Below are 15567 nucleotides of genomic sequence, written 5' to 3'. Positions count from 1 at the left end.
GTTCAGTAAGAAATAGTGTAATAGATCAATAAGAGTTTTATACTGCAGAACAGAAGCAGGCCTTCTGCCTAAAGTGTCCATGCTGCCTAAGATGTTACTTCTACTTACCTGTGTTTGGCCCTTATCCCTCCAAACCTTTTCATAAAGCTATCCCAAATGTTGACAAACACTGTAATCATATCTGCCTCTCCCACCTCCCGTTCCACATATTCACCAACCTGTTTGGAAAACCTTGCTCTCACATCCCCCTTAAATCTTTCACATCTCACCTTAACCAATGCCTCTAGCTTTAGACTGGAGGAGAAAAAGTGTAACCAACCATCCTATCTATAACCCTTTGTGTTATTTATTTAATTGGGTTCTCTTTATCTAGGTTCAGGACTAACGTGATGCTCTGATCACATTTTAGGTCATATTTACTCAGAAATAGAGAAAAATCTACAGGGTTCACCAACTCTCTAGTCCCACTGTATTTATTTGTACTCCAAGATCTCTTGGTTCAACAACACTACCAGAACCCCTGCCATTTAATGCAAATATAGGGACCTGGTTTACTGGATCACTTTCCACTTGTCCAAGTTACATTATATTCCATCCACTACTCCTTAGCCCGCTTTCCTGGTTGATAATATCCTGCTGTAACCTCAGGCAACTTTCTTCACTGACCATTATACCATCAATTTTTGTGTCATCTGCAAATCCACTCATTGTGCCCCCTGCATTTTCAACCAAATGGTTATAACCAAGAGACCCAGCACTGGTCCTCATTCAGTAGAGTTGTCAAATGGATCTTAGAACCAGGCTGTATTATTTTGGGCTGAAGCAATAAATGAGTGATTTTATTTTTCCGTTCAGGATTAACCACAACCAAGTGGAGCACTGTGTGGTTGCAGTCCAGACACTGCTGCATGTAGTCTGGCCTCACACGTTGAGCTAGCAGCAAGGGAGCTCTGCAATGTCAGAAGTACCAGCGTTATCTGGATTGGTTCAGCATGCAAGGCCCGATCTGACTGCCTGAGTGATGGGAAAGATGAGCTGGCACTTTCTCCAGGAGGGGTGGGAGGGTCCATACTTACCCCTCAAACAAAATTGCTGAAACTACCGATGCTGGTGGGATCTTGCTCTGCAAAAACTGTCTACCATGTTTGACTGAGCGGTGTGGGGAGGGAAGAATATTAATATAACACCTTCCTACCCTGTAATGGAACTTTGAAGCACACATGCAAACATTAGTGCTGAACACTTCTTCAGTCCAGAGGATACCTCCATCCCAAATGGCTGTGACATCCCCTTGTGGGGTCTGTCCAAAGTTGGGATGGAGAAATCTTCTGTTGGGATAGGGTGGAGGTGAGCAAGGGAAGGATCGTACTTCATCCAATTGTACAGCAGCACCGTTCAAGGTCTGAGTGACAAGGATCTCGTTCCTTCCGCTGCTCAGAATGTAGTGCAGTCAGAGTTACCAACTCAGTAACCGCAGGAGAGCTGTGGGAGTGTGGGATTCGCTGTAGGTGGCTTGTATTCTACCTGGCCTGAGCTGCAAGAACAGCAGTGATGGTGGAGGCAGCAATCCTGGACAAAGGGCTCCGCTTCACAACTGGAACCCGCGGGGCTGCTTTGGGCAAAGCTTCCAATGGATTCCCAACAATGGTCCTAAACACAGAGGAGACAGACAGACCCACCAAGGGAAAGAGAGGGACGAGTTGAGGAGTGCAGTAAAAAGATAGGTTATGGAATGAACAAGGAGAGTTAAGAGATAGAGGGTTTGGGCAAGGGAGAGTGGTGGAGAAGGGGAAGGATAGATTAAGAGGCCAAGTGTGTGGGTGTGGTGGAAGAGGTGGAGGGAGAGGCAGAGTGAGAGTGAGGGAGGGAAAGAGGGGATTAGAAATTGTGAGGAATGAGTGGCCGAGAGGGATGGAGAAAGGGATGTTTGGTGGTGGGGGGGGTGGGGTGGGAAGAGTGTGAGGGAAGGGTCAAGAGAGAAGGAAAATAAAAAAAAAAGAGGCAAAAGTCTTACAGATTCTGTAGTGATAAAGTTACATGTGACATTTCAATTTTACGAGAAACCAGAATCAGACAGATGCGGTAGAGAATAAGGGCACTTAGCTTAATGAGTCAGGTCCATCTCTTTACAACAAAATGTCCATTAGTCCCTTTTCCCTGTTCCTTTTGTGGCAACATTATTATTCAATTCCTTTAATACTGTTGTACCAGCTTCCACCTGCCTCAAAGAGAGTCTTTTTCTCTGCTCAGAAAATCTCCTTCTTTCCAACTTACCGGATGCCTGCAGATACCCATCCCGTATACCAAAGCTCCTCCTCGCTTACTCTATGAAATCCCTTTTTGCTCTATGCAGGGTGGGCATGGAGAGGATGCCCTCGTTTTTTGGAGAACCCAAGAACATGGGGCTGCTGTTTAATAATGGAGAGTTACCCATTTGTCTCTGAGGTGAGGCAAAGCCTCTCTCAGGGTTGTGAGGTCATTGGAACTCCCTTCCTGAAATGGAGGTGAAAGAAGAGCTTTTGAATATATTTGACAACGAAGGTGATGGATTCTTGAATAATAAAGGGAGGGGGAAGGAGGGGAATTTTTTGTTGTGGCTGGATGGAAATGTACATTTAAGGTTAAAGGTGGATCAGCCTTTGGAGGAGCAAGTTTGAGATCCTGAGGGCATCCTTGTGCTCTAATTTGTAATGTTAACCATCTCTATTCTGCAGAGGAGGAAAGCAACGCCTCTCCCTTCTCCACATCCCCAGTTCCCAAGCACTCTGCTGAACTTGTTCCACTGTACCTTTCGGAGACAGGTGAAATGATAATGGAGGGGTCCGTGTCTCTGACAGGCGCTGGGGCAGGACAGGGCTCATCAAGAACATCACAGGTCTGCATGGCCACCGAATGCTTCCCAGAGTCTACTGAGTGTAGTTTGTCTCCAGTAGCACTGGGCAGAATACGCGGAGAGCCTGAAGGCATCACTGAGACCTCCGTGTTCATGCCTTCGAAGAATCTTTACATATTAAACAGGGGAAGATAGAAAGAAACCCAAAGATGGAAATATATTTCTCATTAGATCAATCATACACTGGAAGGTGTACACCTTTCTTTTGATATGATAGAAATAACATAATTCTGTAAAGACATTAACCTTGATAGAAAGCTTTCTGAACACTTACCTACCACCCCTGCTTCAAAGAGCTTGCCCTGTTACAAAGTCATAGAGCATGGAAACAGGGCCATTGATCCAACTCATCTATAGTGCCCTCCAAACTAATCCCATATTTATCTGTATTTGACCTATATCCTTCCAAAACCCCCTTATGCATGAACTTACTTAAATGTCCTTGGAATATCATTGTTGTATCTGTCTCAACCACTTTTTCTAGTAGCACATTCTATAAATTCACAACTCTCTGGATGAAGAAATTGACCCTCAAGTCCTTTTTAAACATCTTCCCCCCACTCACCGTGAGAAAAATGATAGACTCTTTCTACATTCCTCACGGATGGTCAATAAGGGCCCACCAAACATCACAGGAATGTTGCTTGTCAGACCAAGTTCATGGCTGACTGAGCTTGTTGAGCTTTTTATGCTACAACACTTAAATCAGTACAAAGTGTTACTCAGGATCCAACTGAATCGCCAGCTCAGTACAGAGTATGTTGCATTAGAATGAATTAAATACTGCTCTATTCACCAGCTCTACTGCTCTTTTTAGAGAATGTGCGATTATTTGAGAAATGCTCTGTTCTCTAGATCCTACCATGCACTCATTTACAAAGGCAGTGTTCTACCTCAAATCATGTGCTATAGGGTAATGGTCAGATCTACCTAGCTTTACTGATCTTTACAGCAGAAAGAGAGGCTAAGTAGGTATTGGCCTTCGAGTCACATCGGACTGGCGGTGGATGAGGAGCAGACTTGGGTAAAGCATCTAAAGGGTTGTCCAAGCAGATCTTTCTGAGGGGTGAAGAGAAAGAGATGAAGGATAGGTGAAGAGAAAAAGGAATAGTATACACAACCTATATATTCAAGAAGTATTTTGAATGAATTTCCACAATCATGCATTTTTGGAGACATGTTGGATATTTTAAAGAGTTAATTATCTTCTGACTTCCATTAGTCAATGTTAATGACTAGCAATTTCGAAACACAAATGTTAAAGCACAAGATCATTTGTTTTTTTTAAAACTATCTTGAACTTGAAATGCTTGTTTCCGACCCTTCTCCCAAAAGAAGCCACACCTATAAGTCACCATTCAGCAGGTATTTCAGAAACATCTTTTAACTATTGCCGCTCATGTGGGGTGCAAGGTTATAGTTTTGAAAATATACTACAGAAATTATCAGTAACTTTGTGTAGAATTGTCCATACAACAACCTGGCACACAACATCAGTAAGACGAAAGAGCTGATTGTGAACTTCAGAATGGGCAAGATGAAGGAACACATACCAATCCTCATAGAGGGATCAGAAGTGGAGAGAGTGAGCAGCTTCAAGTTCCTGGGTGTCAAGATCTCTGAGGATCTAACCTGGTCCCAACATATCAATGTAGTTATAAAGAAGGCAAGACAGCAGCTATAGTTTATTAGGAGTGAAGAGATTTGGCACGTCAACAAATACACTCAAAAACTTCTATAGTTGTACCGTGGAGAGTATTCTGACAGGCTGCATCAGTGTCTGGTATGGAGGGGCTACTCCACAGGACCAAAAGAAGGTTGTAAATCTAGTCAGCTGCATCTGGGATACTAGCCTACAAAGTACCCACGACATCTTCAAGGAGCGGTGTTTCAGAAAGGCAGCGTCCATTATTAAGGACCTCCAGCACCCAGGGCATGATGTTTCCTCACTGTTACCATCAGGTAGGAGGTATAGAAGCCTGAAAGCACACACTCAGTGATTCAGAAACAGCTTCTTCCCCTCTGCCATCCGATTCATAAATGGACATTAAATCTTCGGACACTACCTCACATTTTTTTAAATACACAGTATTTCTGTTTGTGCATGTTTTTAATTTATTCAAAATACATATACTGTAATTGATTTACTTGTTTATTTATTATTATTTTTATTTTAATATTATACATTTTTATCACTCTGCTAGATTATGTATTGTATTGAAGTGCTGCTGCTAAGTTAGCAGAAATCATGTCACATGCCGGTGATAATAAACCTGATTCTGATTCTGATTAAATGAAACTGTTAATTTTTTGCTGCTTTAACATGACTCAGCAATGAATCTTGGTAAGCTGAAAATATAATTTGAATAGTTGCATTCAACTCTGCTTGCTTATGGGACATTTCACTTCTCTAAAGATTCAAGCATCCTAAAGATTTGAGCATGTTTGAGCCCTGTGCAGTTTTCTGCGCATTTTTCAGCACAAATGATCTGAATGTGCCAAATAAAAATGGCATCCCAAGAAACCAGCATTTCTTTTTAAATTCAAAATCCAAAAATCAAGACTTTTGCTGCTTTTAATAATGCAACTTGTACCGAAAAGGAGGTGGAGTCGAGAGATAATAGGAAGGAGACAGGCCATACGACAGGCTGATTGGATGATCTTGAGCTGCTAGTGAGGTCACTGGAGCAGGAACAGGAAGAGACAGCTGGCTTTCATCCCTATCAGAAGGCAAACTTCCAAAGCAGGTGACAGGTTAACAAGAGACAGAGAAAAGTCCATTTTTAAAAACACAGTTTTTATCCATTTTATTTTCAAAATTAATAATTCTGAATTCAATCAAAGTTATGGGATTTCTCATTTAAAATGAATGCACTCTGTGATCCTTAAGAAATCCCCAACTAAATTACTGCTTCTCACCGGGCCCTAACTTTATATCAAACAAAAGGAGGCAGAACTAAGAGCTTAAAATAAAAAATAAGAATAAAAAATAGGAATGAAAGTAGTTCACAAGTCTGTGAAGGGAAGCCTCTAGAGTTAACTAAAAGGTCAAACTCTGCTTCACTCTCCACAGATGCTGCCTGACCTTCTGATTATTCACTGTCTATTTATACCACAGCTGACTTCAGGACAGTGAGGTCCAGTATGGAATCATCAGAAGAATACTGAAAGAGTTAACCCGCAAGGGCATAGGTTGTGGGGTATTCCCTGGCCACCTGACCCAAGCTCAATGGATCAGACTAGATTAGTCAAGGAAGGTCTGGTTTGCACTGACCATGATCGGATTGGGTTTTAATTTTACACTTGATCAGATTTCTGTTCCGTTGTGTGAAGGGAACTGAGGTGCAGAGATGATGAAACAAGCTTCCTCTGACATTGAGAGTCCAAATTAGTTGTGTAACTAACATCAGCTATAGGATGATCAGGGCAGGAAAATAGGAAACAAGGTGGTGTAACCTGGGACACTTCCTCTCCTAATAAGGAATTGAAACTGGGATGGTGTCACCCTCAAGCGTCCCAACTCGGAAGTGGCAGTGTTTGTTCAACAACACTGCAATCAAAATAAATTGATTTACAATCAGAACAGGACTGAAGGAACAACTTCCTCCTCCTCTCAGAGAACGTGCCACAATTTTAGCCGCAAAACCATCATACTAACCAACCACCTATCAGAGGGGTAAATCTGCAGCACACACAACGTGATTGGATTCCACAGTGCTTCCCATACCTCTCCACAGTGGTGTCCGGCCCAGCTACACCCTCCCCAGGCTCTGAGGCCTGCGGTGTAGGGCTTTCGGCGGTCTGCGTGGTCACCGAGCGCATCCGTGGAGAACTGGTGCTGCACGTGCCGTGCTCCTCCTCATCAACTAGCTGGCTGGTGCATACAATTTGAGGAGGCTCTACATTTTCCACAATGCTTCACAGGCAAATAAAATATTTAAGTCACTCTGCAGAAGGAAAGAATTACGGGATGGGGCGGGGCAGGGCAGGGTTCATAGCATTGTTCTTTCTCCATGTTACCGATAGGAATATATTTTCAAAACCAGGGATGGGGTGGATTAACAAATGAAGAGAAACCATGGAACCTTGAACAGGAGGTGTATCAACTCTTTTGAAGAGGTCCAAATTAATCAGATTTCCCTCGGCCCATTCCCCACTGACCTGATTATTGTTTGCCTAGTTTCCCTTCTGAAATGGATACTCTTAATGGATCGTTACTTGTGGATCACTAAATAAAAGCCACCAGTCATAAGATTGTTAAATAGGAACATTCTCAATGAGAATTGGGCAATCAAGGATCAAGGCAGTAAGTGAAATGCCCAACAATCAATGGCTGTAATGAAGTGTGGGCATCAATGGCATTACACTTGCCATGTGCTTAAATTTAAATGTGCTTAGAATTGGGCAAGGCATTAAAGGGGATCTTAAGCACACACTTAAATATTTCACTGAATGGAAGCAAATTCAACAAAGTGGTAGAGGAATCGCGAATTGCTACCAAAAATAGCAGAGATTTCTTTAGATCATAAACATGAAAAATTCTGCAGATGATGGAAATCCAAAGCAACACATGCACACAATAAACATCAACTGTTTATTCATCCTGCCGAGTTCATCCAGCATTTTGTGTGTGTTGCCACAGATGTCCTTAGTTGCTTTTTCCAAAATGAGTGAGTTTACTATCATTTACACCCAACAGGAAAGAGGGTGGATCTCTATCTGAAGCAGGGAGTAGGCCAAAGAGTGATTAACACCTCAGAGAGGTCTGTCACTGTAAATGTTAAACTGATGGACAGGGGGTAAGAACTACATGAGTTCCCTGAAATTTACTAAGTAGTTTAGGAGAATTAATTTTCCCCAGAGTGCAGTGACCCTAATGTGGAACTCAGTAATAGAAGAATTATGACAAACAGCCTAAAACTTCTAGCAGAATTTGGGGGAAAAGTGTAGACTAACATGGTGAAGCAGATAAAAGTCGAGATGGTTGGAGCTAGAGTGGACCAGTTGGGATGAATAAACCACTTCTGAGGTAGCCCCCGAGAGACACTACAGTGTTTTCCCCCACTGTAGTGTCTGACAGGGGCTACCAACCTTACCATACCCAGATACTTTTGAACACCTGAGGGAGGGGCAGAGGGTGGTTCAATGTGTTGGGGCTGTGAGTATTAGTTTGGAGTGAGCATTGAGTTGACCAGATTGAGGTGAGACGAGGGTGATGGAGGGACTGAGACATCCAGACAAGCAGCAAGACCAGGTGAGAGACTGAATGCCTCATCAGATTCCCCAGTGACCTGGGCACAGGAACTCCCACAACATACAGTGAATGTAAAGGTGCTTCATTCAGTGCACGCGGATTAATCCAGGTGAACAGGGGAAAGGTGCAGCTAATAAGGCAGTTGTAAGCATGAAGACAACACCTCAGAAAGAATGCGAGTGGCAAAAATTACCATAATGCATATGCCCCTCCAAAGAACATCAAACTATTTTACTACTGTATTTATTTCAACAAATCACACCTTTAAAGAGACAACTTATATTGTATAAAACCATGAGAAATAAATAGAATTAGGCTACTTGGCCAATCGATGGGATTTCAATGGGATCCCCAACTGTCTGAACTCCACTGAGATATCAATGTCTTGTATGTTAATTAGTGCCATTGGCAACCCTTTCAGGACCTCTCACAGTCAACGAAATCCTTGTGTCATTGAAATGTAGAAAGTGACATGTACAGTAAGCTCCCAGAAACACCAATGTGATGCTAACTAGATAACCTGTCTTACCAGCAATTGCTGACAGATAAATGAGCACCCCAAATAAATTCAATATAGAAACAGAAAACATACAGCGCAATACAGGCCCTTCGGCCCACAAAAGCTGTGCTCATCCTTATCCAGTGTCGAACATAGTTTGAAGTCTTGTCCGAAAGCTGGACACCATTAACAGTGCAGACCTACCTCAGTACTGCACACATGCGTCAGATTGAGGGTTTTGGGGACTCATTGATTTATAATGGAGCTCAATAGACGTAGTGTCCTGTTCTTCAAGCATATCTACCAAGCTGGTGAATTTTTAAGTTTCCACACCCCCCCCCCCCCACCCCACCAGTGTGGAATATTGAAGTTTTATATTCCAACTTGAATGCTGCCTATACTCAAGCTGGATTATCAAGTGGGTCAGCGTGGACTTTCACATTTTGCCTCTAGGTGGTGCTATCGCATCAGTCCGATCTGAACAGGATATGAAGAACTCCATGGGGTAAAAAGTACTAAGGCAATTGGTCAACAGCTCCCTCCAGTGTAGAGACAAAACAAATATAAAGTATTTTTCCGCTGAGCCTTCGTTTATTTTTCTGTTTTGAGCAAGAATTATAAAGCACAGAGAAATAAGCCCCACAGCCCCAGATGTCCATCCAAGCTAGCTGCAACCTGGTCTGGTAATGAATTCAGTCCTGCATACTAAAGGCACATTCGCCCACCTCCCACTATCGGTACCTACAGGACACCCTCCCTAGAGAAGGAAACTTCTATCAGCCGGGCCATTTCCATCTTCTCACAGCTACCATCAGAGAGAAGGAATAAAAGCCTGAATTCCCACACCATTAGGTTCAAGATCAGCTACAGAACTTTGCTTAATCATCACCTCAGTATTACAATCAATTTTTGTTATAATTGTGTTCCTTCCTGTAAAAATTTATGCTTATGATTTTCTTAGGAATGTTGTGCATTTGAAGCTGCATGGCAGTAACATTGCTGCAATTAAATTTTCACTGAACCTGTGCATATGACAATAAACCCCAAATTGAATTTTAAGTTTGTCCCATTTGCTTGAATTAGCCCACATCCCTCTAAAACTTTTGCGATCCTAATTGCTCCAAATTTTTGCTTTAAGATTTTGGAGTCTTTTAAGCAATTGTTTGATTACCAAATCTATTTCACACACCGGAGACAGAAATCAAAAATTAAAGAATAAAGATTAGCTATATGTGTCATATATACATCAAAATATGGAAACCTGCAGTGAGTGAAATGCATTGTTCTGTGTCAACAATCAACAGAGTCCAACTATGGGAGGAAAAAGTCACCCCTCAGGATGCTATTAAATCCCTCCCCTCTTCCTTTAAACCTCTGCCCTCTAGTTCATGATTCTGCAGCCCTGGGAAAAAGACTGCTTGCATTCACTGTATCTCTGCCCTTGAACTTTTGAGGATCAGTCACCAAGTCACACAGATAGAATCACAGAGCAATACTGCATGGAAACAATTTTATTCAGCCCAATTCATTCATGCCGACTCATTTGCCTGTGTTTGAGCCAAATCCCTCTGAACTGCCCCCTATCCATGTACATCCAAAAGTCTTTTTGAAGATACCTCTACTTGGAATGATACACAAATGACATTCCTCTGCATTCCCTAACCATTTAGACAGTATGGTACGTCATTTGGTATCTCTCTTCACCATGTTATTCCCTGCACTGCATCCAAATACCCACAAAACCTAGCACCCAAGCTTCCTAGATTTACAAAATTTCAGTTTACATTCCTTTAGACTATAAATCATATTAAAACTTGTTATCTGGTCATTAGCACTCTGCTGTTTGTGGGAACTTGTTATTGAAAAATAATCAGCCCCCTTTCCTTTGACTTTGATGCAACCTTTTAACCTTTTGATGCTACCTCATTGCCCGATAGAACTGCAAGATGACCCAAGATTGTTGAAATGTAATCACACCTCTCCATTCTGCACAGTGGTCTTGTTAGAAGGCTCTAAAACCAGTGCTGTTCACCAAAATCAGAGTCATATAGCCCTTAAACAAACCCTTCGGTCTGTGGAGTCCATAGCAACCATTAATCATCCATTTACACTGACCCTATCAGTCCCATCAATTGCCCCTGATTCTGACACCTCACTTACACTAGCAGAAATTTAGTCGCCAATTCACCTGACAATCCATACCTCTTTAAGATGCAAGACAAAACAGTATTACGCATGGAATGTCTTCCAGTGTGGTGTTTTTATCAAACATAAGGCTGAATTAAACTCTGCTGCCTGTACATGATACATAAGAAAGCATTCCCTGCGCATTCCCGTGAGCATCACTATGGTATCCGCTTTCAGTAATACCCCCAGAAGCCCATTCCAGACACTCAAACCATAAGAACATAAGATAGAGATTTAGGCCAGTTAGAAGAGTGGACTGAATGATGGCAGATGGACTTTAATGCTGATAAGTGTGAGGTGCTACATTTTGATAGGACTAATCAAAATAGGACATAAATGGTAAATGGTAGGGCATTGAGGAATGCAGTAGAACAAAGTGATCTAGGAATAATGGTGCATAGTTCCCTGAAGGTGGAATCTCATGTGGATAGGGTGGTGAAGAAAGCTTTTGGTATGCTGGCCTTTATAAATCAGAACATTGAGTATAGGAGTTGGGATATAATGTTAAAATTGTACAAGGCATTGGTAAGGCTGAATTTGGAGTATTGCGTACAGTTCTGGTCACCGAATTATAGGAAAGATGTCAACAAAATAGAGAGAGTACAGAGAAGATTTACTAGAATGTTACCTGGGTTTCAGCACCTAAGTTACGGAGAAAGGTTGAACAAGCTAGGTCTTTATTCTTTGGAGTGTCGAAGGTTGAGGGGGGACTTGATAGAGGTATTTAAAATTATGAGGGGGATAGATAGAGTTGACGTGGATAGGTTTTTTCCATTGAGAGTAGGGGAGATTCAAACAAGAGGACATAAGTTGAGAGTTAAGAGGCAAAAGTTTAGGGGTAACACGAGGGGGAACTTCTTTACTCAGAGAGTGGTAGCTGTGTGGAACTTCCAGTAGAAATGGTAGAGGCAGGTTCAGTATTGTCTTTAAAAAAATGGATAGGACAGGAAAGGAATGGAGGGTTATGGGCTGAGTGCAGGTAGGTGGGACTAGGAGAGAGTAAGCGTTTGGCACAGACTAGAAGGGCCAAGATGGCCTGTTTCCGTGCTGTAATTGTTCTATGGTTATATAGGAGCAGAATTAGGCCATTTGGCCCATCAATTCTGCTCTGGCACTTCATCATAGCTGATCCACTTCCCTCTCACCCCACTATTCTGCCATCTCCCCATATCCCTTCATGCCCTAACTAACCACAAATGTATCAACCTCTGCCTTAAATATACCCAATAACTTGGTTTCCACAGCCACCTGTGGCAACGAATTCCAGATTCACCAATCTCTCGCTCATCCTCATCTCCATTCTAAAAGGACATCCTCTGTTCTGAGGCTGTGTCTTCTGGTCTTGTACTCTTCCACCATAGGAAACATCCTCTATTCATCGAAGCCTTTCCATATACTGTAGGTTTCAATGAGATCCCTCCTTATTCTTCTCCAGTGAGTACAGGCCCAGAACCATCAAATGCTTCTCATATGATCTTTTCATTCCCAGAATCATTCTTGTGAACCTCCTTTGAACCCTCTCCAATATAAGCACATCCTTTCATAGATAAGGGGCCAAAAACTGCTCACAAAACTCCAAATGAGGTTTCACCAGCATTTTATAGAGCCTTAATATTACATCCCTACTTATATTTTCTAATCCTTTCAAAACAAACACAAATATTGCATGTGCCTTCCTCACCAGATTCAAACTGCAATAAGGAACCCTGCATGAGAAGTCAAGTTTCTTTGCACCTCAGATTTTAAAATCTTCTCTCCATTTAGAAAATAGTCTTCACTTTCATTTCTTTTCCCAAAACGCATGACCATAGGCTCCACCTATCACCTCCCAACACCATATTCCATTTGCCACTTCTTTCCTCATTCTTCAAATCTGTCTGTCCATCTGTAGCTTCTCTGCTTCCTCAAAGCTACCTGTCTTCCCCCCCCCCCCCCCCACCACCTCTCTTCATATAATCTGCAAACCTGGCCACAAAACTACGAATTCCTTCATCTAAGTCACTAGCATATACGCAAAAAGAAACTATCCCAAAGCAGACCCCTGTGGAACGCCAATAGTCACCGGCAGCCAACCAGAAAAAGCTCCCTTTATTCCTACTCTTTGCCTCCTGTCAATCAGCTAATGCTCTATCCATGCTAATATTTTCCCTATAATACCATGGGCTCTTAACTTATTAAACAGCCTCATGCATGGCACCTGGTCAAAGGCCTTCTAAAAATCCAAGTACACAACATACACTTACACTCATTTGTCTATCCTGCTTGTTATTTCTTCAAAGAATTCCAGCAGACTGGTCAGGCAAGATTTTCCATCTGACTTTGGCCTATTTTAACAGGTGCCTCCAAGTACCCTGAAACCACATCCTTAACAATCGACTCCAACATTTTCCCAACCACTGAGGTAAGACCTGGCCTGCAATTTCCTTTCTTCTGAAGAGTGAAGTGACATTTACAATATTCCAGTCCTCCAGAACCACGCCGAAATCCACTGACTTGTGAAAGATCAACCTCTTTAGCCACCTCCTTCAGAACCCTGGGGTGTAGACCATCTCTCAAAGATGTCCCACACGTCTCCTTTAACCCTCTCACCTTAAATGTATGTGATCTCTAGTACCTGACATTTTGACCCTGGGGAAAAGATTCTGACTGTCCACCCAATCTATCCCTCCCACACTTCTGTCGTGAACGTGCGAGGACAGCAGCGCAATGGAAGAATCCCCTGAAGTCATAAGGAGAATGTGGAAACCCAACACAGACGAGGACTGACCTGTCTCTTGAGGAACGTTTGGGGTATGAACCTGATATGAAAGCAGCTTAATTAAGGGGTCAGATTTTTAAAAATAATTTCTTATAAGTTACCACTCGGCTCCAAGTAACTAGCAAACACTTTATCCTTTATCACCATGCTTTCCTGTGGTGTTTTACCATCTGCTCAACATTGTACGTTGGTTAGATTTTGTACACTCAGTGGGTCAGTGAGGTGTGGCAGTGAAAGCAGGCTTGGGAAGTGTTGTGTTTAGTTTTACCTATACCCAGTTTCTTCATTTTCAGCCGCATCGTCTCTACAAGTAACACAGAAAGGGAGGGAATGAGATATGAAAGTGACTGCCAAAAAAAAAAGCGCCGATGTGTCTCGGCTTACAGGTGGCCTGTGCGGTGAATCCGCAAACTGTATTGGATTTGAGATAGAGAGTCTGTGGTTACCTGACAGAGTCTGCGTGCTGTCAATAAGACAACAATCCCAAACAAAGGAGAGTTAACTAATAACTCAACAACATAGTAGTCCTGTTGAATGAGCAGCTCTGATGTGGAGATGGGAGTTTGAATCTCACCACAGTAAAATGCATTTGAGGAATTAAATAAAGTTGGAAATTTTGAAGGCTGGAATCAGTAATGGTGAGCTCAAGCTGCTGAACCACCATAGAGGCACATTTTCTCCCTGGTCTACTCTCCTCTCCTATCAGATACCTTTCTTCTTCAGCCCTTTTACCACTTCCACCTATCACCTCATAGCTTCTTTTCATCCCCCCCCCCCCTCAATCCACCCACTGGGCTCCACCTATCACCTACCAGTTAGTCTCCTTCCCAACACCAACCCCCTCCAACTTCTTATTCTGGCTTCTCCCAACTTTCTTCCCAGTCCTGATGAAGGGTCATGGACCAAAATGTTAACTGGTTATCCCTCTCCATGGATGCTACCTGACCTATTGAGTTCCTCCAGCATTTTGTTGTGTTGCTCTAGATTTGCAGACGGTTGTAAATTTAGTCGGCTCCATCTTGGTTACTAGCCTACAAAGTACCCAGGACATCTTCAAGGAACGGTGTCTCAGAAAGGCAGCGTCCATTATTAAGGACCTTCAGTACCCAGGCCATGTCCTTTTCTCACTGCTAGGTAGGAGGTACAGAAGGCTGAAGGCACACACCTAGCAATTCAGAAACAGCTTCTTCCCCTCTGCCTTCTGACAGTGAACTCTTGGGGAGTACCTCACTTTTTTTAATATGCAATATTTCTGTTTTTTGCATGACTTTTAATCTATTCAATATACATACACTGTAACTAATTTATTTATTTTTATTATTATTTTATTTATTTTTCTCTTCTATATTACGTATTGCATTGAACTGCTGCTGCTATGTTAACAAATTTCCTGTTACATGCCAGTGATAATAAACCTGATTCTGATCTTTGGAATATTTTGTGCTTGTATTTGACTTACTAGTGTCCTCAGGGAGGGCTACCTACTGTCCTTACTCAATCTATTCTCTATGTGACTTCAGACCCAGTAACATAGTTTACTCTTAACTGTGCCACAGTTCAGGATGGACAATAAATAGTGATAATGCCAATGACATTTACACCAGTTAATCAAATACATAATAAATTAAATATTGACAATTCAGCAGATAACGAGTCAGGCTACTCATTTGCTTACTTTAATGCGTATGAAATGTAAAGGAACGCTACTGTTGCCATAAGGTGAGTAGTAAACCTGCAAATAATGTATTGACCAAGCACAACCCCAACAAAAATTAGTTATGAGGGCAACTTATTTGGAGTACTTCAAATGGCCCAAACCATTTCAGAATGGAAGCTCTACTTCAAAAACATGTCGCTTGGTTCCAGATCAGTTCTGAATTCAGTCACACACCAGACGGACAATCAGAATGGCAGACACATTAAAGAGCTCACATGAATTACACAGCTCTTCCACTGTGCCAAGCCTTCTGAGGGTT

The 15567-nt window shown here is 42.2% G+C and overlaps 1 protein-coding gene across 6 annotated transcripts in view; it reads right to left on the bottom strand.

The window, feature by feature from the left end:
- Positions 1–15567, bottom strand: part of LOC132391796 (PDZ and LIM domain protein 5-like) — a 249478-nt gene that overhangs the window by 50188 nt on the left and 183723 nt on the right. The gene's annotated exons all lie outside the window — the stretch shown is intronic.

Source organism: Hypanus sabinus, chromosome 3 (genome assembly GCF_030144855.1).
Source record: "Hypanus sabinus isolate sHypSab1 chromosome 3, sHypSab1.hap1, whole genome shotgun sequence".
Lineage (NCBI taxonomy): Eukaryota > Metazoa > Chordata > Chondrichthyes > Myliobatiformes > Dasyatidae > Hypanus > Hypanus sabinus.
This window is presented reverse-complemented; position numbering and strand designations above follow the sequence as displayed.